The sequence below is a fragment of the Macrotis lagotis genome, chromosome X, assembly GCF_037893015.1.
Source record: "Macrotis lagotis isolate mMagLag1 chromosome X, bilby.v1.9.chrom.fasta, whole genome shotgun sequence".
Classification (NCBI taxonomy): domain Eukaryota; kingdom Metazoa; phylum Chordata; class Mammalia; order Peramelemorphia; family Peramelidae; genus Macrotis; species Macrotis lagotis.
Genome location: NC_133666.1, coordinates 247,201,928 through 247,225,956, shown reverse-complemented (window position 1 = coordinate 247,225,956; position 24,029 = coordinate 247,201,928). Strand labels below are relative to the sequence as shown.

Sequence of the window (24,029 nt, the reverse complement as noted above, 5' to 3'; positions counted from 1 at the left end):
AGAGCAGAGGGCGGGCCGCGGGGCCCCCTCCCCAGCGGCCTCGCTGCTCCCGCCCGAGAGCAGCCGGCCGGGAGGCGCCGCTCCGACCCGGGCCGCTCAGGTCTTGGCAGATCACATTAACAAAAAGGAAAAGAAAAGTTTGTTTTTAATAAAAAAAAAAAAAAAAAAGTAAAGTCGTTTCTTCTCTTTTCAGCCCCCGGGCCCCGCGGGCCTCGGTATTTCGCGGACGCCTCGTCTCTTGACATAGGGTCCCCGGGCCACTGCTGCGCGTCCCGGCGGGACCGGGAAAGCGGCGCTGCGTCTTTAAGGGGAGGGGAGCGGGGGCAGCCGGCGGGGGCTCGGCAGAACCAGACGGCCGCGCGCCCCCAGGACCCCGGGGCGCTGGGCACAGCCCGCCAGGTGGGGCCCGGGCCGCGGCCCGAGTGGGGTCGGGTGGGCTGCGGCGCCCCCGCCCCGCCCCGCCCCGCCCCAGGGTCCCGAGTACGTGGCGTCGGGGCCCGGGTGCCTTCTCGGACTCCGGAGTCCTGGTGCCTGTGCGCCGGCGAGGCGGGAAGCCCGCGTCCGGCCTCGGTAAGGGGGCGCCTCGGGAAAGTTGGGGCGCCTCGCGTCGGGGGTGCTTGCCGGGCGAGGGGCGGGGAGCGGAGGGCGGCTCGGCCCGGCCCCGGACTCCTGCTCCTTCGCCCCGGGTCCGGCCCGAGGGGTGGAGGAGGCTCCAGATCAGCGCCGCTCCTGGGTGGGTGCCTGCGGGGGGTGTCGGGCGGCCCGGCTGCCGGCCCAGCCGGGTGCCCGCTCGGTGCCCGGGCGGCCCCGGCCCCTCTGACTCCGTTTCCCCGGCCGGGCTGCGGCGCCCGGCTCCAAGGGGGCGCTAGGTACGGGCTTCCGAAGTGGGCTTGCGCTGGGGGTGCTGTGGCCTGGCCGGGCCGGGCCCGGGGTTGGCGGGAATCCGAGGTTCTCAGCCCCCAGCCCCGCCTGCCCCCAGGGCCCGTGCCCGAGCTTTGTTTCCCAAGGGCGCAGGTGGCTGGTGGGTGCAAAACTTGTGCGCGGCCGGACCCGGCTCCCGCTCGCGGTGGGCTGGCCCGGGGCCGGGGCCGGGGCCGGGGCCGGGGCCGGGGCCGGGGCCGGGGCCGGGGCCGGGGCTGGCCCGGGGCCGGGCCCGGGAAGCGCGGCTAAGTCACGGAGGAGAAGGCGGCCCCGGGAGCCAAGGCGCGGGCTGCCCCCGCCGGCTCTGCCCGCCTCCGGCTCCCGGGGCTTCTGTCAAGCGCGACCCGGCGGCCCCGGACTTAGAATTAATACTAATTGACAATGAACATTAATTGTTAACACGTTACTTTTTGGTGATGGAGGGGAAGAGAGTCCAGGGATTTATCTAGCTTAGCCCCTCGTCTTTACAGATTTGGAAGCTGAGCCCCAGGCAGATTTTTAAGTGAATGGTTCGTGTTTACATAGGGAGGTTCAAAAGGGCCCAGATGGGATTTGAATCCAGGTCCTTGAGCTGCAGGACATTTCCTCCAATAGAAGAGTCTCCTTTGTTTTAAGTGTATTTAATGGCCTTTAATTTCTTTTCCCCTCAGAGTTCCAGAGAAAGTCTTTAAAAAAACCCAACCCACTGTTAGAAAAGTTTTTCACCTCTTTATATATCCCATGACTTGAGAATTTCTAAATTGGCAATCATTTGATCTCATTTTATCAGTCATCTTCTTTTTATCCCCCAAATTCAGGTTGTTGGATAGCCTTTTGTTCTCCCCCTCCCTTCATGCTTCAAAAAAAATTGATTCAAGTGGTCGTTTAGGGTGAACCCTAAGATTGTAAGAACCTTAAAAATTTAGGGTAAAAATGACACAATAGGAAAATATAGATTAGAAACAAAATTTTATTCTCTGGGATTTACCAAATAAACCTAAAGTGATTGAAGACCATCTCATGATGATCACAAGGAAACTGGATAAAATGTCAAATTTTATACCATTTGAGAAAGGGGGAAAATAATTAACCTCCTTAAGCAGCCTGTTCATTGGAATTTGCAAAATACCTCTACCCAAAACTGATCCATGTTTGAATCTTTTCCTAAATTCTTCTCTTGTCTCTTCCTGGGAGGGTGATCTCCTTACATCCTGAGCATAGTTCTCTTAAATTTGTAATTATCACAGAGAACTTAATCTCTAATGAGCTAGGCTAGTATACTACTATATAGGCTTAGTACTCTCTAAAGAGAATTAACCTAATATCCCAATGTAGTTGGAAATGACTGAGAATTTTTTTTATTTTTAAAATATTTATTTATTTATTTTGAATTTTGGAATTTCCCCCCCTAATCTTGCTTCCTTCCCCCACAGAAGGCAGTCTGTTAGTCTTTACATTGTTTCCATGGTGTACATTGATCTAATTGAATGTGATGAGAGAAAAATCATATCCTTAAGAAAAAAATAAAGTATAAGAGATAGCAATATTATATAATAAGATAATTTTTTTAAATTAAAGGTAATAGTCTTTGTTTAAACTCCACAATTCTTTCTCTGGATACAGATGGTATTCTCCATCTCAGATACCCCCAAATTATCCCTGATTGTTACACTGATGAAATGAACAAGTACATCAAGGTTGATCATCACCCCCATGTTGCTGTTAGGGTGTACAGTGTTTTTCTGGTTCTGCTCATCTCACTCAGCATCAGCTCATGCAAATCCTTCCAGGCTTCCCTGAATTCCTGTCCCTCCTGGTTTCTAATAGAATAATAGTGTTCCATGACATACATATACCACAGTTTGTTAAGCCATTCCCCAGTTGAAGGATGTGAATTTAATTTCCAATTCTTTGCCATCACAAACAGGGCTGCTATGAATATTTTTGTTTTTACCCTTTTTCATCATCTCTTCAGGGTATAGACCCAGTAGTGGTATTGCTGAATCAAAATATATACACATTTTTGTTGCCCTTTGGGCATAATTCCAAATTTCTCTCCAGAACAGTTGTATGAGTTCACAGCTCCACCTACAATGTGTCAGTGTCCCAGATTTCCCACATCCCTTCCAACATTGATCATTGTCCTTTCTGGTCATATCTTTCAATCTAAGAGGCATGAGTTGCTTTAATTTGCATTTCTCTAATAAGTAGTGATTTAGAGCAATTTTTCATATGACTATGGATAGCTTTGATTTCCTCATCTTTATATTGCCTCTGCATATCCTTTGACCATTTATGACTGAGAAATCTTACCAGCCTTTTAGTACTACTTAGTATTCCCCCCCCCCCCTCCTCCTTATTTCTAAATCATTTTGGCTTGTGCTGGGACTAGAATCCCAATTCAGGACATATAATATGAAAATCTCCCCCCCCCCTTCTCTGAAGTGTATTACTTTACACTTTTTAAGTTACTATTAGTAATTTGGCCAAAGTCTTATGAATAAGTGGGCTTGGGCTCTCCGAAGAAATAAATCAAAGCAAAGAATTTTTCCATTCCTTCTAGCACTTTTATAAATTTTCTTATTAAACAAGGAATCTTGTTTGGGTTTTTTTTTTTTTAAATATGATTAGATGAATCCAACATGCTAGACTGGAAGTTTCATTGGGTTATCTCTTCTCTACTCCCATCTATGTTCTTAGGATTCTGTGACTGTCAACATAGTTACATTTAATATCAATTAACTTGTACAGATATACAATATATAATAAGACAAATGCATATTTTCCCTTTCAATACCTCAGTGCTCTCCCTTGATTTCCTTAGTGTCTGGAAAATAGGTTCAAATTTAGCCCCATAACATCAACTCTGCTAAGTTGTCTCAACTTCCACTGACCTAGAACCCTAAAATGGCACTCCCAAAGGTTCCTTCTTGCTCCTTGGAACGTTGATGCAAAACCTGACCTATATAGTGATTCCCAGAATTTTGCTCTGGATTGCTCTGGAAACTCCTTATGTTAAAGACTCCACTCAGTTCACACAGAAAAGAAGAAAAGGCCAAGGACCAAGGCCTGTTTCTTGGAGCCACCATGGCTTTACAGCATACTCTTACATGACTCAAAGGGGCATGGAAGGAGTCACTGAATAATTTGGAAAGAGGCATCCAGTGCTGGCCCAGGTCTTTTTGCTTTGCCATCTCTTCCCAGCCATGTGATTTAGCCAAGCAGAATCTGTTACAGAATGTTTGTGAATGACCCACAGCCTTGCCCAAACACTTAGAAATCATTGTGATTCTCTCAGAAGCAAGTTCCCTCCACGTGGAGAGACTCCCAGGGTGCTCTAATTTGCTTGCTCCAAGGCAGGCAGTTTTATTTAAAATATGCATATATATATATTTATTGAATAAATTTATTTCCTGTATATATATATTTATAGAGATAGCTCTCTATCTATAAAATATACATACATATATTTAATGAATATATTTATTTCCTGAATATTTATATATATATTTATAGATATCTATATAGAGAGAGATAGATCTATATCTATGCATCTCTCCCTAAATCTGTCTCTATCTGTCTATAGCTATCTATATCCCCATACTTCTTGAACCTCACCTGAATATAAGCTCCTTGAGGGCAAGGAATGGTTTTTGTCTTTCTTTGTCCCCTTATGCCTAACACATTATCTGGGACAGGGAAAGAGCTTAATAAATGTTTGCTGATTGTAATGTTGGTGTGAGACATTCTATAGTCCTTATCTCGTAGGTGGTTCCAGCTGACTTAATTGCAGCTAAGAAAATCCATGGGTTATGTAGTATGGAAGGAGGTCAGATAATATTTGCTTTATAAAGCTTAATCAGAAGCACACATAAAAACAAGATAAATTTTGCAATTTGCACTCATTTTAATTTAAAAAAAAATTGTAATGAAATCATTTTGAACATCTCAAACTTTGATCTACAAGAGCAGAGTAAGTAGGGAAATGTGGAAATTTTACTTTGAACCTAAGTAGTAGCATCATCTTGGTTTTCAAGAGTCTCAGGACTCCTGTATTTTGCTGAGTAAGCTCAATGTATAAGAAGATATATCTAAAGAAGCATCCAATATTGTTTATCCTGGTCGAATAGATATTTCTTTGCTATAGTTAATTTTCTGGACCATATATCATTTATCTCCTTTTAAAGCAGAATGACAGTTTGGGGGCTTTTTTTTTGTTTTTTTATATTTCCATGTATTCTTGTACCTTGCTTGTATAGCCAAATAGAGCATTTTCTTTGATTTTGTTGCATAAAAAAAGCCATTATAGTAAAATCTATTTGCTCTCATACATATATACTCTGCATGTATCCCTCTTGCTTGTGAGTTATAAATCTGTTGATTTAAATGATTTTGTCTTGGAGTTGTTTCTTTTGATTTTCACAGTATATACAGTATTATAGAAAGTGGAAATAATCATTATTGTTTTCCCATCAGTGCAGTTCAGTGACTTTGACTTTGTTGCTAAAAGCATCTATGCTTTTCCATTGGTACATATAGTCTTTATTTATCCCGTTTTACTGCTAGAAATAATGAGGATTGCTCCACATCTCTCTAAAAACATCTCTCTACATGTTCAGACAGGCATAAAATAACACAGGCTAGTGAGCAAGCTTGGTGTTTCTTCTACTTGTGATTCTCAATCTTCTGTGACCATATATTTCATTGTAATGCTTGCTGCCTTGACACACCTGGATACTATTCACTGAAATATCAGAATTTCCTGGTACATTTAGTTTATGGAACAATGGAATAGAATATTTGAAATCAGACTTATGATTGCCCTGTGAGATGAAGGAGTGGGTTACTGTCTTTGCTTAGGAGATATACCATTTTAGAAACATATTTTCTAAATAAAATGGAAGCCCTATTTCTAAAATTGGCAATCTCCTTTTTTCCTTTTGGTTGGGCTTTCCAGCAGATCATCTGGTAAAATCATGAGATAGTTTGAAATACTTAACAATTTGGTGATACAATGGACCCCATTACTGGTGCCTACGTCAAATCCAGTCATTGTCTTTCCTTGTATGATAGAACAATACCCCTTTGATGTGGTTAAATGATGCAGGATGCTGCTCATTGATTCTTTAACCTAAATTCTACTTTGCTATATAAGGACATACCATTTCCCCAAAAAGTTGAAACTGCTTCATTGAGTAGCTTCCTATGCATGTTATTAAGTCTTTTCTCTTTAGGCTGACTCCTCAACTTTTTAGATAGCTAGTTTGTGGATCCACCAGTGGGTGAGATTCTCCCAGGGACTTCCCTAGTCAATAAATTCCCTAACAGTTTGATGTCAGACGTGATTTAACTGGAATTCCCCTCACAGTCATGGAAACAGCCATCACTCAGGACCACTGAGGTACATCACAAGGTAAGACTTTGACTCAAGTAGCCTCTTAAATTCTTCAGCTTTTTCTCCAAAGGGGAAGGAAGAATCATTTTCCCCAAATTAATCACATACAAGTAACCATTAAGATTGAGCAGGTATGTGGGTGTGGAGCTTAACCAACTCTTATTTACCTACTTCCTTTTCCCTTTGTCCTGTTCTATTTACTCCTTTCCTATCATATCAGGAATTTTTCTTAAATCTTAATGATTAGTTGACTAGAACTATTTAACCATTTAGCAACTGTACCTACCACCCAAGGAATAATTCAGGAAAAGTAGAAAGCCAAGGTAGGATGTGTGAGTGTATTTCAGTGCCGTGGACTTTCTTCTCTCCAGGACTGTGACTGCGGATCTGTCTCTGAGCCTTGTGTTTCCCTGATTCTTTCTTTCCTGTCCCAGTATTAGGACTACTCCTTTTCTTTCCCTTTATTCATGCCTGTCAAAATTTTCAACCTTGAGATGAGACCTGGGGATAGAGCTCCTCATTGCTAAGTTGTTTGTAGTACAGTCTCACTGGGGGATAGAGTCTCCAATTCAGCCTGAAACTTAGAATGAATCACAGGCATTCAACAAAATACTCTGACTCTTAGTCCATCCTTGCTTGGGTGATCAAAGTCTTCATTTAGCTGCCACCTGCTAGCTTGTCTCCTTAGTCCAACAAATTTGGAATGAGTAAACCAAATAAGACCCAATGTAGATCAATATGTGGACCAGTGGGATCGAAGTGGCAGTGACCAAGTTGAAGGCTCCTTTGATTCTGACAAATTAACTGATCTTAGAAGGTTCCTAGAAGATTCCATTTGTAAACAGATGCACTATTAGTTCCTTTGGGCTTATCAAATTGAGATGAAAAGGCAGGAAAACATTGTTCCAAGACTAAAGTAAAGAGCTCAAAATTAAGACAGGAAAGGAATACCAAACTCAAAAAGAGAAGCTCAATTCTAAATGAATAAATAAACCTAACTTTGTTTTCTACTTTAGTTAATTTCTGTTCTTTAGGAGGATCAGATATTATTAAGCATCTAATGCTATCTGTGAAAATATGGATAGAGACTTTCTACCTCCAGGCTCAATGGTTACACACATGAATTAACTAACAAAAGATTGACTTTAATTGTAACAGAAGACCACAGTGGAATGGGATGTGTAGTTATACTGAATAATTAATTCCCAATTATATACAGAGAACAATTTATATCAAATGAGTTGCCTAGTAAAACAGTTTTGTTGTTATCCATATTCTACACAAACATTGCTCTCCACTAAGATGACTGATTACAATGAAATTCTTATCCTTAAAGCAAAACAGAAGAGATTTCTAACTTTAACCCTCACAAATGAATAGATTCACATCTTTGTCTCACAAGTTTTTTTTTTTTAAATCTTTGTCCATTTATTTCCATTGCATTCTGAAAAAGTTATTTTAGGGATTTTAATCTTAGGACTATATAACTATTAGCAGACAGATAACAAGTCCAAACACTAATTTTCTGAGTTGTTTGGAATATGGAATTATTATACATTCAGATTGAAAACAGTAAGATCTTAAATTGCATTATTGACATACCTTATATTTAAATGCACATGCAAACACAAATGCAACAACCTTGGAATGATTACCTTTCAAAACTGGACTTGTCTTGTTTCCTGTATATTCTGGTCTGACATTTCCTTTACAAATAATTTCCATATAATCTTCACTGATTTGTTTTTCTTTCTGTCTTTCCTAGAAGCCCTCTGATTTGGCTAGAGAGAGGAAGGGAATAAAAACTAGAAAGAGAGAGGGAGAGAGAGAGAGAGAGAGAGAAACTGTCCCTGTTTTCTTTTCCTCTATAGCATCCTCTGTCTTTTGTCAAAAAGTTCCTAGTCACCTCCATCTTTTCCCTTGATATTATTCTGTTCCTTGTCCTATGACAATAAGGGCAATTTCAAAGTCTCTCTTGATAGGGATGGAAAGTGTTATTTTGCTAGGCAACAGAAATAGCCAACCTTTTCTAGCTATGAGCCAATCATCTTTTCTTCGGGCATAGCTGTAACAGGGAGGTGAGAGATCAATTTGGTATTAATCCTGTGGAGACTTCTCCCCAAGCCCATTTCTTCAGTTTCCTGTCAGCTACACCAATTGTAAGGTGGCAAGTCTGCTGTGCTATGATTATGTCAGTTGAAGGCGGAAGACTATCCTGAGGGACAGTTCTGCTTCCAAGAGAATCCTGAGATACCATAGAAAGAGCCAGAATGGAAGTAACTAGATTTTACTGGAGGGAGCTTATTCACAAGCCCATTCTGGATAGCTCCAGGACAGTTGTAGATCTTCACATTACTCTCAGGCCAGGCCAGGTATTGTGTAGCAATAGAACAAAGAAGGCATGGTGCCAGGGATGGCTATTGGCCATGTACAAGTCTTCCTGTGGGATATAGAGCTTCTTTTGCTGTTTATATGAAATATGAAGTCCTAAGTCACGTTCTTGCAGTCTTGCTCCTACTTAGAGGATCTCCTTAATCTGTGGTCTCAGGATCCTTCTCCTTTAAATCCTGCCTTCTTTCTTACCTTCAAACTCAACCCTCTCCTGACCCTTCCCCTTAATTCCATGACAGCCCCTTCATCCAGAATAAAAGATAGCCTGACCCATTATTAGGATTTCCAACTATAGATAAAGACCAGACTAGATGCTGGGTTAAGAGGATCCCAGGTACCATATCAGAGAGATCTAAAGACTAACCTGACTGAAAGTGGATTTATGCAAATAATGTGAAGAAGAGCATCCCAGTCCTTTGTGGGACACTTTATGGGAAACTTTTAAAAAGATCTACTGTGTTAGATACAAACTCTCCTCAATACCTTCTCATCTCTGTCCTGGTGAAGAGCCTCCTTGTCATTGCAGTTCTCCTTAAAAAGTTAAGTGATGAGCTGGTATGAGTTCCCATTTAGTGTTATTAACTCCACAGCTACTTAGTTGTTTTTTTTTTTTTAATTTCCAACAGGAGATTAAGAAGGAACTGAAAAGGGCTGTTTTAGTTCTTCAGTTAGAATTACTCCAGAATAAGCATGTAGTGAAATTCTTGTTCTTGAGTAGAAGGGTCACATAGCAGAGATAAGCACTGATGTCTTTATTGTGAGATTAGACATTGGTGAAATGAACCCAAGAACAACAGGAAAGAGAGGGCTCCCCCAGGACCCCCCTTCTGTAATCTCTCTGGTCCCAGAGAAATTGGCAGATCTAGATCACAATGAGGGGTGGGGAAACTGAATTTTCTCATTGACACTAGAGGTATACCTTCGGGAAGTCATCAATGTTAGATAGAATTGCTTTTATCATAAAGTGTGGTATATGCTTTAGAATAGGGGAGGAATCCTATTCTCCACCCAATTACTCCCCCTCCTCCCTAATTTGGGCCCTTTCATTGGGTACTTGACCCCCTTAGGCAGTTCTTAAATTCCCACACCCCCAAAATTAAGGGGAAATACCACCCCAGCTCTCAGGCCAAAGAAAAGGTTTTCTCTGCCTTGTGAGTAATCCTTTCAAATTATATGGAGTTGCTTCTTGGGCTAGCAGTGGTCAAAATGTACTATAAGACCAACAAACTTTTTCCAAGTCTATTGCCCAGTATCCCAAGGATTCAGAGAAGAGAATGTTACTGAATCACTACTATCCAAAGGAGTACCATATTATACATTTTCACCCTGCAGTATCCCTAGAGTTCCCATCCTCCAGATTAAGAGGGAAAATTTCACCCAGAGGGATATTGTATTTACCCCTTTGTCCAGGACCATTAAGCTTTTTTTGTTTGTTTTTTTGCAAGGCATTGGGGTTAAGTGACTTGCCCAAGGCCACACAGCTAGGTAATTATTAAGTGTCTGAGGTCAGATTTGAATTCAGGTACTCCTGACTCCAGGGCTGGTGCTCTATCCACTACACCACCTAGCAGACCCGACCCTTGAATTTTTAATACTTTTGTATTTCCTGACACCCTATTTTGTTCCTTCCTCTGCCATTTGCTCTATGTGAGGGAATACCCCCATACCCCACTCTGAGAGATAAAGTTAGACATCAATAGACTGCTCCACCAACTTTTTATTCAGGGATCGTTATGAGGCCTATCTTGAGCCCAAATGGAAACCTCATTGTCTCCCACTCCTGCCATTTTGGCTTGCAGTTACGACCCATCAGATGGACCAAATATGCAAAAGTCATATGGCATAGCATTGAGACTGATGGAAAAAAATGGTATTGCCCAGAGATCAATCAAATAACTATCTGCATCACCTAAAATCACATATATGATGAAGGAAATATAATGAAGGAAAAGGGCCAGAGATCTGTAGGAGCACCCCATGGAGGCCTAATCTTCCACTCTAGGAATTTCATAATACTCTCACCCTCTCTGAGATTTAAATATTGCCTGGTGTAATAGTCTATATGTTTAATAGAGAGGTAGAATGTTATCCTGTCCAGAGAACAGACTCCATCACAGTAACCAAAAATTTTACAGAATTTATCCTTAAATCCAGCCTCCCAATATGGATTGAGTCGTACCAGGGAGCCACTTCACTTCTTAAACATCAGCTAGCAAAATCCCTCGGGTTCTCACTATAATTTCATACTCCTGTGCCACTCCCAAGTGGAAAGTAGAAAACAAATAGAAAGAATCCCTAAGGCCTTTTCTATGAGGTTGTCTGGGGGTTGTCTGAAGATTTGAATCTTTAGTGGACTAAAGCTCTGCCCTTGACAATGACCCAGCTTAAAAATGCCAGTGTCCATAGATAGGAAACAAAGATAGATTCTGAGTGTCTCTCATTATAATCAGAACTCAGCTCAGAGAACATTTAATGTAAGATATTCCAAAAGCCTTGATCCAGTTTTATGCTTTAGTAACTTAAAAATTGTCTTTGAGGATATTGTGTATACTAAAATCACTGCATTAACTCAAGTACTATCTGCCCTTTACAGGAGAACCAAAGCATCGTAGGCTGATCCAGACCATCCTCCCTGGTGCAGGATATACATCAGAGTCCCCAGGAAAAGTCTGATTGGTGTCTGGGGTGGGAAGGTCCATCCCAGGACTTATTCAAAGCCCAAATAGTCCCCAAGTGGAGGGGGATAGACAGCCTGGAGTCTTGCTAATCACTCCTGCCAAGTCACAGCTGGCACCCAGGACCAGCAGGGAGGACAGGAAATCCAAGGAATCCAGAAGCTCATCCTACCTGACAACCAGCCTGCTGCTTCTTGCATTTAAGAAGGATTCCATGAGCCTGGTCTCTGCTCTGACAAGGCATACTCTGATTTTTCCTAATCCCTCCCAATATATTTTATCTTCTCTCTTACTTTTCACACCTTTGAGCCTCCTAACCCCTTCAGTCCTGAAGCCACAGGTCCTTTCCAGGGCTGAGACCACCATGGTTTTGGTATTGGGTCTTCTGGTTGTCCTGGGGCCTCTATTTTCTCACCAGGTAGTAGTGGCTGAGAACCATTCCCTTAAAAGATGCAACTCTTCCCTGTATTTCTACTCTCTGTTCATGTGGTCAGACCACAGTTTCAGAGATGCAGTTGCAGATCTCCCCTCATGCCTTAAACAACTTACACCTTTTCATTCTCCAATGGAGCAATCCAGTGAATTCAGGTGTCTAAATGCCTCCTTGTACTTTGAAGGGCCCCAGGCTATGTTTCTGGTCACTTCTTTTCTCTTACCAAATCACTCATATCCCCTATTCTTAAAACATTGTCCTCCTACTTCTCCTTCAGCTAGCGACTTTCCCAAGTGTGCCGCTGAGCACAAGCTATGGGAAGGATATGTTGAGCGCCTGAGAAACTTCCTGGTTACCCACAAGCAGTCTCCCTGCTCTCGATACGTTGTTTTGTTGGAAGTTCGACAGACAGCCAGGAAAATCCTTGTGGCCCAAGCCAGAAAAAGTGGAATCTATAACAGATTTGTTCAGTATGGTCTGTCACAAGCATTAGAGAAAAGGAAAAATATGAGGGGGGCTCTAGGAAGATCAGCAAGGAATACTGGGCTCTGGTTTAGTATTCTAGAGCTAACAGAATGGCTAACCAATTATGGCAAAACCTTGGGTATGATGTATAGCCCCCAAGGATTTTAGCTTCAAAGGATAGTTCCAAGGCCCTAGGTCAGCCTGGGGTCCCAACAATTTCCCTTTCACTCTGTCCAAACCAATATCTGAACCAGTCCCTGTTAATGCATCATAGTGAATATCTCTACCATAGTCTAGGTGCTAAGCATCATAGATTGGATTTTCTAGTCCCTGGTTAGACTCCTTAATCTAGACCTTAACCTCCCAGACCAGTCCCAAAGATGGGTTGCCTAATTTTGAGATGACTTGAGTTTTTAGATGTACCAGTATGATCTCAAGGAAGTTACCCTTAGCCCTTGCCAGAAGTACCAAACTATATTAGAGATTGCTGTGACATCACATTGCCTTCTTGGCCCTTCCCCCAAGTTGGATATGGGAAGAATGGAAGTTTCTCTCAGTTTCACAGTTAGAGGAACTTTGTGTCACTCTCCCATCGCCACCCTCCAACTCATTTAGTTGTGATTGCAGATCCTTGTCTCAGAGGCAGATTATAATCTGGGGTGATGATACTTCCCCCTTTCTGAATCCGAATATTAGGCTTCTTACCTGGACACAAGTAGATTGCAGACCTCCCTAGAGGTGTAGTGCAAATCACAGGATTTCACCACTTTGGCCAAGGGTTCCTTATGAGTATAGATATTCCTAAATTTTAGTGGATTATCTGTAATCTCTCCCTACATAGTCATGAAAATGGCAAAGGTGAAGTAGTTGGTTTCTGGGATTCAAAAACAGCAACCTGGTTTTCCAAGGTTGAACAGTAAAAAACCACAGAATTTGTTCTCATGGCTAGGCCTTGAGTCTATTTTTCTTTTTTCTTTCTTTTTTTTTTTTTGATTTTTTACAAGGCAGTGGGATTAAGTGACTTTCCCAAGGGCAGGATTTGAATTTAGGTCCTCCTGATGCCAGAGCTTGTGCTCTATTCACTGTATCACCTAGCTGCCCTCACTTTGAGGCCATTTTTTCAAGGACTTTTAATGATTCTGGGAGTAAAAATTTTGTCATATAATAATTTTATCGCCTAATCACTAGATGTCAAACTCTCCCCCAAATATGGTTTTTCATTCTTTCCCCTTCTCCAGATGAATTACAGGAGTTTCAAACGACCTGTCTATCATCTCAAATATTGACCCCCAGCCTTGGAGGACTTCTCCTTACAGTTCCCATGGTATAACAGGATCACTGATCCATTACAGTGAAATCAAATTTGGGTGTTTGGATTGCGGAAGAAAAAGCCATTCCTCTTAGGAACATCTTTGGGATTAAAATGGCAACCTCATTCTTTCCTTTTGGATAAGCTTTCCAGTCAGTCATCTGTTAAAAAGCTGGACTGCAAGAATTAATAGCTTGGTTAAGCAAGCTGATGACACATGGGAACTGTTAATCCTCCCATATGGAGTCCACAGTCAAGTCCAGTAATCGGCTTTCCCTACTGGTCCAGTTAATTGCTCCAAAATGCTGCTTATTGACCCTGCCCTACTGACCGCTACATAACCAAGTACTATTTTCTGAGGAAGTTAAATTGCTGCCCTCATAGAGCCTTCTTAACATGTTAATAAATCTTTTCTCTTTATTTTGACCCTGACTTTTTTGACCTTTTCCCAATGGGTGAGATTCTCTCAGAGCTCTCCCTGATATAAAAATTCCTCAACAGAGATCATCTTTGGGGAGGGTTTATAGTTAGAACAAGAACCTTGGAAAGGAATAAGAGGGAGAGATTGAGGATGAAAGGAAAATTTAACTGTGGGAAGACAGGAAATACAGAGGTGACAGAAGAATTGGGTAAAGGGTGAGGGGCCTGAATGAGGTGAAATTAGAGGAAGACAGATATTTGGTGGGTAGTGGTTCAATTTTATTATAATTTCTTATCTATGAATCATGGATTAGAGGAGCCAAAGATTGAGATTTGAGAGGATCAGAGAGTAGAGGAAGCATTTTGCTTAGATGAGTAGTGGTTCTATTTTATTATCATTTCTTATCTATAAATAATGGATTGGAGGAGTCAGAGATTGAGATTAGAGAGGACCAGAGGAAGTATTTTAAAGTAATTCATCTCAAGGTTCTTCTCTATTAGAATGTAAACTCCTTAAGGACAAAGAATCGTTTTTACTTTTCTAGTTCAGTGTCTGGCACAGGATAAAACATAATAAACACTTGAGGAGTGATTGATTAGAATGTTGGTGTGAGACTGCTTTCCATCCTCATCCCTTAGACAATTCCAGATATCTTTGCAACTGAGAAAGGTTGTAAAGGTTTTAGTGCACTAGGAGGCCAGGAAATAGTCATTTTGTTAAAATTGAATTAAAAGCACTCTTTATCCTCTTGCCATTAGCATTCATTTCAACATTTTAAACATTTTAGTGAAATAATTGTGAACACTTCACTCTATGAACTACAGAAACAGATTGTCATGAAATGGAGTTTATTTGACCATGAACTTGGGCTAGGTGGAGAAGTGGATAGATGGGCCTGGAGACAGGAAGACCTGAGTTCAAATCCAGTCTCAGATATTTATTATCTGTGTGATCCTAGGCAAGTCACTTATTTGCCTCAGTTTCCTCATCTGTAAAATGAACTAGAGAAGGAAATGGCAAACCACTGTAATATCTGCCATGAAATGCCCCCCAAAAGGATCACAAAGAATTGGATGTAACTGAAAATTTAGACTAAACAACAACAAAATGTCATCTTGGTTCTCAGGAATGCTAGACCTGTTATTGTTTGTTGAGTAATAATATATAACAAGATATGTCAGAAGAAGCGTCCAATATTATTTATCCTCTTCCAACAGATATTTCTTTGCTACAGTTAATCTTCTGGGCAATAATGAAAAGTGATTGGTTTGGTTTGGTTTGGTTTGGTTTGGTTTCGTGTTCCTATGTATTCCTGTACCTTGCTAGTGTAGCCAGAGAGCATTTCCTTTAATTTTGTTGCATTAAAAAACCTCTACGATAAAATTTAACTGCACTCATATACATATACTCTGTGTGCGTCTCCCTTGTTTTCAAGTTAAAAATGTCAGTTTGAGTGACTTTACCTTGGATTTTTTTCCTTTTGATTTTCACAGTTCAATATTAGAGCAAGTGAAAAGAATTGTTGTTTTCCTCTCAGTTGGGCTCTGATGTTATAGGTGTCTGTGCTTGTCTATGGATGAGCACAGTCCCTATTTGGAGGGTTGTTTTTTTTTTAAACCAGAAATGTGGTTTGTTCCACCTCTCTCCACAAGCATCTGTTCCACAAACATCTCTCTCCATGTTCAGACAGGCTTATAATAACACAGGATAGTGAGCAAGCGTGGTGTTTCTTCAGCTTGCGACTCTGGCTTCTGAAACGGTATATTTTTATTGTAATGCTTGCTGACTTGACACACTCAGATGCTATTCACTGAAATAATGGAATTTTCAGAACATTTAGATGGTTCATGGGACAGTGGAATAGAATATTTGAAATCAGACATATGGTTGCCACTCCTGCCATATGCGGGAGTGAGTTATTGTCTTTGCTTAGGTGATCAAACAATTAGTTCCCTGCCCCAAAGCTTGTTAGGAAAGCTGATCCTCACCTCCTTTTAAACTGTTTTTTCCCCAAGAAGTAGAGAAGTTAACTTGGATGGGAAGCAGCTGATGACTCAGTGGATAGAGTGCTGGGCCTGGAGACAGGAAGATATGAATTCGAATTCAAATTCCAACTCACACTTTTTGTGATCCCTGGCAAGTCACTTATTCCTGTTTGCCTCAGTTTCCTCATCTGTAAAATGAGCTGGAGAAGGAAATGGCAAATCATTCCAGTATCTTTGCCAAGAAAACCCCAAATGAAAAAAAGGTCCCCTAGGATTGGACTTGACTAAAACAACTGAACAACACAATAGTATAAACAGTAATATGCACTCTCTAAGAAAACTGGCTATAGACATAGCCTACTTCAAATTGGCATTTTGAAATAGAATAATAAAAATAATATTAATAATTAAAATTTACATAGAGTTTTAAGGTTTGCAAAGTGCCTTCTAAATATTATCTCATTGATCCTTACAACAACCCTGATGGATCAGTGCTGTTAATATCACCATTTTATAGATGAGGAAACTGAGGCAGAGGTTAAGTGACTTGCTAAGGATCACATAGCTAGTATCTGAAGGTAGTTTTTAACCAGGTTATTTAAAGAGTTTCAAAGGATTGTTGAACAAAAAAAAAATCTTTCTAGTACCTTAAAAGATTAGTTTACCAACAAATGTTTTCCACTCAACTTTTTAGAAATACTTCTACTGCCTAAAAGTATAGTCTTAACTATAATTTGAAAACTTGTAGACATTCAGCTCATTTATTAAACTACTATGTGCAATGTATTTGTGACAACTATTTACAGTTTCTCATCAACTGATTTGGAAGATACTTCTTGGGTCCAGTTCAACCTAAGCAAGCACTAGCTTGACGACCTCATCGTAGCAAATGTTTCAGCAATACCACCTGAGATTACTCAAACATTCTGAGAAAATTAATTATTCTCCATCTTCTTTTTTGTCACTTTTTACCTGTTACTTCTAGCTTATATCTTTGACACCAAAATAAGTTTAATTCCTCTTCCATAGAAAGTATCCCTGCAAATGATGTTAATAGTGAGGCCCTAATTAAGCATTTATTTTTACTTTAAAATTCTATGTATATTGCAGTATTATTATTATTATTAGGCTTAAAAACCAAACCAGTTAATGGCTTTATTTTATTTTTATTTATTTTTTAAAGAAAGATTTTATTTATTTGTGTTTTACAATTTTTCCTCCATTCTTGATTCCCTCTCCCCACCAGTTAATGTCTTTATTAAGAAAGATATGTTCATTAGCTACGATGTGTGACATTAGCTATATATGTGACACCCATGTGATTGGTACTGGGATAAGTGTTTGAGATGAGAAGAAAATGGTATGAGGCATCATAGGCTAGTTTGACAGTATCCCTAACTTATCAATCACATACATTTCATATAAATAAGTTTTTTTTACTAGATTTTCTTATATTTGTATTTGTCATTGAAAAGGTATGGAAAATGGAAGTTTTCTACATATAATTATTTTAATCTAATTCTATAAAATAACCCTCTGGTATTGCATTAATCCATAAATTAATTTAGGATTACCATTTTTATTTTTACTTGTATATCTATATTAGGCCACTGTCCCTTTAGAGAAGAGAAGCTAGCAAATTAATGAACTGGGATTTCATTTACATTTCTTTTGTCAAGAATAATTATTTGTTTTAAGCAAGTTGGTCAGTCTTGATTAAGCCCATTAGTGTCTGCAACTAAATAAAATCATTTTTAATTTTTTTGCAAGTCAGTTTGATTTTCACCGTGTTTTATGGTTCACATCTGGACCCAAGCTTACCTGAGACTTAGAAATGCTAATTCTGTAACGAAGTTACAAGGTTTTAAACTAACAGATAATTAGTCTTAAAATTGTAAGTTTTTAAAGAATTATAGTTTATGAATGTCTCTTAATAAAGACATTAACTGGATGTTTGGTTTTAGCGTAATAAAAACAACAATTTTATTTATATAGAACTTTATAAAGTAAAAGTGCCTTCCTTTTCATCACACTTCACATTTATACAGTATACCATTTGGTATGTGTCTTTCTCCATACTTTGCTCAGGTTTTGCAATCCCAGTTTTATCTCAGCTCTCCAGATTCCTCTACTTTTAAGGATTCAAGTTGGCTTTACATCAAGGTCACCTTGAAGGAAATCTTTGTGTTTGTGTGTGTGTGTTTTAACCTCTCTGGGATGATATGAATAGTAATGATGATTCTAAAATACAAGGTAAATTTTTTTTAGAAAATAAGAAACCTCTTTTTTTAATATCATTTACATTTCCTAACACTCACTTCCCCTACCAGGGAGCCAACCCTCATAACAAAGAATGAAAAAGATTAAAAAAAAAGATAGATCCACAAAACTAACGAACACAGAAAATATCTGTTGTGCTGTGACACCAAAATTACTTCTGTTCCCTCAGTCTTCAGCAATGGGGGAATGTTCTTTTTTTCCTTTTCTTTGGGGCCAACCTTTGGTCACTACAGTTTTGTATCCTGAACCCCTTAGACATGGGTGAAGCCTATGGGCTCCTTCTCAGAAGAATCTTTGTTGCTTTCATTCATAATTAAAGGAAAAAGCTAAATTTCAGTTATAGTATATCAGTTGTAGTAATAAATGAAGGTGTGATTTTTTTCCCCCTCACAGATCTCTTAAAAATCTGCCCCTGGACAAAGAAGCAGCCTTGCCTTAGAGGATTGCATTATCTCTAATTTTACTCCATGCAGTGTAGGTCAAGAGTCTTGAGACCCATAGTGTTCATGGAGGACAGAGAAGGTGAAGCAGTTGTGTTTTGTACTGCTTCCTACTGGTTATTGCCTCCGACAGTAAAATGATGCTGGAAGCATTTGCCTTCCTCTAATACATGGAAGGGAAAGAGCAGTGCTTCTCTTGCTGACAGTAGCTTGGGTCTACACTTTTTTTTAATGTTATTTTCTTTTTTCAGTTCCACAAAAATAGTTTTCATTATTCTTTTTTTTTTGGTAAGCTTTTGAGTTCCACATTTTTCTCCCCCACCCCATGACAGCGAGTAATCTGATAGAAGTTTTACCTATTTAACATATTTGCATATTGGTTTTTGTAAATGAAGAATCAGAATTAATGGGGGTGAAAACCACCAGAAAGAAAAAAAAGTTTTAAAAAGTGAAAATAGCATGCTTTGGCCTGCATTTAGACTCCATAGTTTCTTCTCTGGATGCGGATGGCATTTTCCATCACAAGTCTTTTAGAATTGTCTTTGATCATTATATTTCTGAGGAGAGCTAAGTCCACATACGTGATCCTCACACAGTGTTGCTGCTAATATGCACAGTGTTCTGCTCACTTCATTCAGCATCAGTTTATGTGAGTCTTTCCAGGCTTTTCCCAAGTCCTTCCACTCATAATTTCTTACTAAACAATAGTACTCCATAATTTTGATCTACCTCAGTTTGTTCAGCCATTCCCCAATTCATGGACATTCCCACATTTTCCAATACTTTGCCATCTCAAAAGAGCTGCTATAAATATTTTTGTACATGTGGGACTTTTCCCCTTTTTTATGATCTCTGGGATACAGACCTAGAAATGGTATTACCCATTCAAAGATGCAGTTTTATTGCCCTTTGACCGTGGTTCCAAACTGCTCTCCAGAATGGTTGGATCAGTTCACAACTCTTCGAACAGTGCCTTATTGTTTGGGTCTACATTTCTACCTAGACTCTTTAGGAAAGCCTCAAAGCATCAAGTGGTATGAGTGATTCTTGGACTTTCGTGCTTTTCAGGTATTGGTTCATATAAATCTTTCCAAGTTTTTCTGAAATCCACCAACTCGTCATCTCTTATAGCACATTAGTATTCCATTACATTCATAAACCACAACTTATTCATCCATTTCCCCAGTTGATGGACATCTCCTAATTTCCAGTGCTGATTGCCACCACAAAAACAGGTACTATAAATATTTTTGTAAATAAAGGACTTTTTCCCATTTTTAAGATCTATTAGAGGTATTTGTGGCATAGGATGGAGAGCTGTCTTAGAGACCAGGAAGCCCTGGGTTCAAGTCCTGCCTCAGAGAATGCTGACGCTGTGACCCTAGGCAAGTCACTTAATTTCTCAGTACATTAGGCAACTGTCTAAGACTATATACTTTGCACTGGTAATTAGTTTCTTTTCTGGGAGCTCTCTATCAATGATGCCTCAAGACCAGATTCTACTTCTATTTTTTTTAATTAATGTTATTTTATGGTATTTATGAATGTAAAGGTTCTTATCTTTCTTACTAGATTGGAAGCTTATTGAGGGCAGGGACCCCTTTTTAAGTCTTTGTATCTCTACCACCATCTAGCACTGCTTTCCAAGGACAGCAGATGGTTTGTTGGAGCCATAGGTCCCCAGGTAGATTTCTAACCCATTGCTGCCGTCATAGCATAAGAGGGAAACATAGCTAGCATTGGCCTTTCCTTCTCTAGCCTAGCTGCTCTACAATTAGCATCTTTTCTCCTTACCATCCAAGAATTTGCCTCCAGGACTTAAGGAGAAACGAAAATGGAATTCCTGATGCAGAATAGTTAAAACCCTTTGTTTCAAAGCACCAAGTTTTGCTTCCTTTGAACTCTAGTACAAAAATATTTTTTTTTTCTGAATATTCTATAATGTTTCTTCCTCCCTTCCCTCCTAATAGGTATGTACTATTGTATAGAGGTGTGGGGTGGAAATTCTAGGATTGAAAGAAATCTTTTGGAGTGCTAAGAAATGAGGGAGCCCCTTCAGAAGTTCCTTTGACATTGAGTTAAAGAAGTCATATAATTTAAATGCTCCTTCTACTTAGAAGATTAGAAAAGGCTTCAATCCAGAACAGCCAAATGCATTTAGGATGAGAGATTTTAGAGCTGGAGGGAACCTTAGAGATTATTTAGTCCAACTTCCACATTTTACCACAGAGGAAACTGAATCCACGAGGTTAATTGACTTGCCTAAGGTCACACAAATACTAAAAGAGGGCCTCTGACTCCAAAGCCCCAGTTTTTATTTTGTAGATAGATTTATCTGTATTTGTGGATATTACTTAGTAATGTAATTCAGCATGGGTGTGTTTGGGCTACTATAATGTTATTGTAACAATAGTGTAACTGTTAAGAGGTTAAGAGTCGAATTGAAAGCTTACATTATTGTATATTTAGTTTGATCTCAGATTTTACATTTTACATTGAGTTAATTATATTATAGCAGCCCTAATAGCAAAGAACTTGAAACTAAAGGGGTATTCATCAGTTGAGGAATGTCTGAACAAATTATGATGGGCAAATAAGACATTGTGCCATAAGAAATGATGAAATGGAGGCAGCTAGGTGGTGCAGTGGAAAGAGACCTGGCCTCAGAGACTTAATAATTACCTAGATGTGTGATCTTGGGCAAGTCACTTAACCCCATTTGCCTTGCAAAAAACAAACAAAAAAAGAAATGACAAAAGATGGTTTCAGAGAAATCTGGGAGTACTGAATATGAACTGATGTGAATGAAATGAGCAGAACCAAGAGAATAATTCATGCAATGATCAAAACATGAAGAAAAATAACTTGGAAAGATAAGGAACTCTGATCATTCCATAAATAACCTTGATTCTAGAGTGACAGTGCTTTGAAGCGAGCTATCCACCTCCAGGCAGAGATGAATCAAGATGAAGTATGGATCCATTTTTGGATATGGTTGGGGGAATTTGTTTTGCCAGATAATACGGTTTTGATGAGGATTTTTTCCTTTTTTTGTTTTTATCTTAGGGAAAGGAGATGAAATGGAGAAAGAAGGTAGAAATAGAAAAAGAACAGAAGGAATCACAGACAAGCAAAATAGTTTAACAATGAACATGTTGAATTTATATATTTAAAAAGAAAAGTGTTCTTCATAATAGAGATTCCCAGTTTTCTTACATTTTAGTGTATATGGAAGTGTTCATTTTATTTGATGTTTGTTAAATTTGGAATAAAAATTCAAAATTTAAAAAGTTAATTATTTGTAAATGATATTGTTGAAATAGTTTTGCACTCTAAAAAATGATGAAAGATAAAGTGGATGGAGTCAGAAGGACCTGATGTGGCCTAATGTGACTTCAGACACTTCATAATTACCTAGCTGTGTGACCTTGGGCAAATCACTTAACCCCATTGCCTTGCAAAAACCAAAAAAAAAAAAAAAGAAAGAAAAAAGATGAAAGAGAAAGTTTCAGAAAAACCTGGGATGATGTGTATGAGCTGATTCAGAGCAGAGTGAGCATAACTAGAAAAGTTATGCCATGACTAAATTTTGTAAAGGAACACAACTTCAGAAGACTTCAGAACTCTGATGAATCTAATAACCGATTATGACCCCTGTCAGTCAACAGTGAAACAGGTGGAACAGCTCTTGGCAGAAAGGTGATAGAATCAATCAACATTTATTAAGCACCCACTGTGAACCACACAATGTAGGATAGGACATTAGGTTTTGGCAAGGCAAATGGGGTTAAGTGGCTTGCCCAAGGCCACACAGCTAAGTAATTATGAAGTGTCTGAGACTGGATTTGAACCCAGGTACTCCTGACTCCAGTGCTGGTTCTTTATCCAATGTGCCACCTAGCTACCCCAGGACATATATTTTTAGATAAGACCAATGTGTGGGTTTGTTTTGTGTGACAATACTTATATAAGGGGGGACTTTTATTTTTTTTGGGGGGGGGAGAAACAGTTGTGCAGAACAGGAAGATAATGATGATGCCAAAAGGAAAAAAAAGCATCAAAGGAAATTTTTTTAGAAATAAGAGTAGAAGGAAGCTCAGAAGTGGACATAGGAAAAAAAGACTAATAAAATTTAACACATCATTTAAAAATATATATAATTTTAAAAATAGGGTTTTACAGTGCCATGGACAACCAATTTTTTTGTTATGAGACAGTGCTTTTATTGATGTTTATCAATATCATAAAAAATAAAGATAGTTAATTTTTTCTTTTTCTCTCTTTTTCCTAACAAAATAAATCATAAGAGTAGTTCCAAGGAGAATCCTTATCAGGATTACAAACTGCTGTTTGTAAAGAAAATGACTAATATCAGTACAATTAGCTTTCATACCATCTATCTGACAGTTTTTAAAATTACTTACTATTATTTATTTATTTTTCACCCAAAACTCTAGATCTAGAAGTTTTAAATATGCTATGTTAATTTTTCCTGTTTAAAAATTGCAACAAAGTAGCATCCTTTCTTTTGGGAAACAGCATTGTGATAATGAAAATGATATGAATTGGACTTAGAAGAGTTCAGGTCCTAGCTCTAGACATTTGCCTGTTCTTTTACTGTGAGCAAATCACTCAGGTTGTCTGTACCTTTGTTTTTTAATCTGTAAAATGGGAATAATGATATTTGTGTTTGTGATCTTCTGGAAAGAAAAAAAATGAATTGGTAACTTTAAAAGTGTTACAAAAATTACTTTTTCTATTCCCTTCCTCCCTAGGCATGATGGTGGATCAGTTTCCTGGTAGAAAAGGCTCCTGGAATTGGTTTCACTGAATTTATGGTTTTTTTACGTTAGATGTCTTGGAAAAAACCCCAACATTTTGACTAGGTGAGAAACTACTGCTTTTCTTTAGTTTTTATTTCCTTACTAAAGACTAAGTAAATGTTTAGCCATAAATTTGGGTTTGGGGGAGGCTTTATCTTGGGTCATTAGAAACAAAGGGTTTTTTTTGGTTTTTGTTTTGTTCTTACTTTTACAAGCTGGAGCTAAAAACACAATTTTCTGAGACTAGAATCTTGGTAAAAAATGAAGACTAAATTGTACAAATTGTATTATAAAAATTTTAGTAAAAAAGTTTGGTATAACCATATAGACTAAATATTCTGAAACAGTATAAAAGTATGCTATAAAATATAGACTAAGTTTTCTGTAAAAAATTAATATATAAAAGTGTAGACTTAAATTTTTTGATAAAAAAATTAGTATAAAAATGTAGATGTAGAGTCTGAGCAGTATGCTCTCGGGAAACCCTGGAATGACTTACATGAACTAATGCA

General features: G+C 39.0%; 1 protein-coding gene and 1 non-coding gene across 2 annotated transcripts in view; both read left to right on the top strand.

The window, feature by feature from the left end:
• Positions 1-374: 374 nt before the first annotated feature.
• The window catches only part of ZBED3 (zinc finger BED-type containing 3), a 39,954-nt gene continuing 16,299 nt past the window's right edge, over positions 375-24,029 (top strand). Inside the window, exons 1-2 of the mRNA XM_074204103.1 lie at positions 375-570; positions 23,470-23,580. The gene's annotated coding sequence lies outside the window, so the exon portion shown is untranslated. The remainder of the gene's footprint in view (positions 571-23,469; positions 23,581-24,029) is intronic.
• Positions 18,762-18,903, top strand: LOC141503871 (small nucleolar RNA SNORA47). The gene has a single exon (XR_012473155.1). It is a non-coding gene; the product is annotated as a small nucleolar RNA SNORA47 (small nucleolar RNA).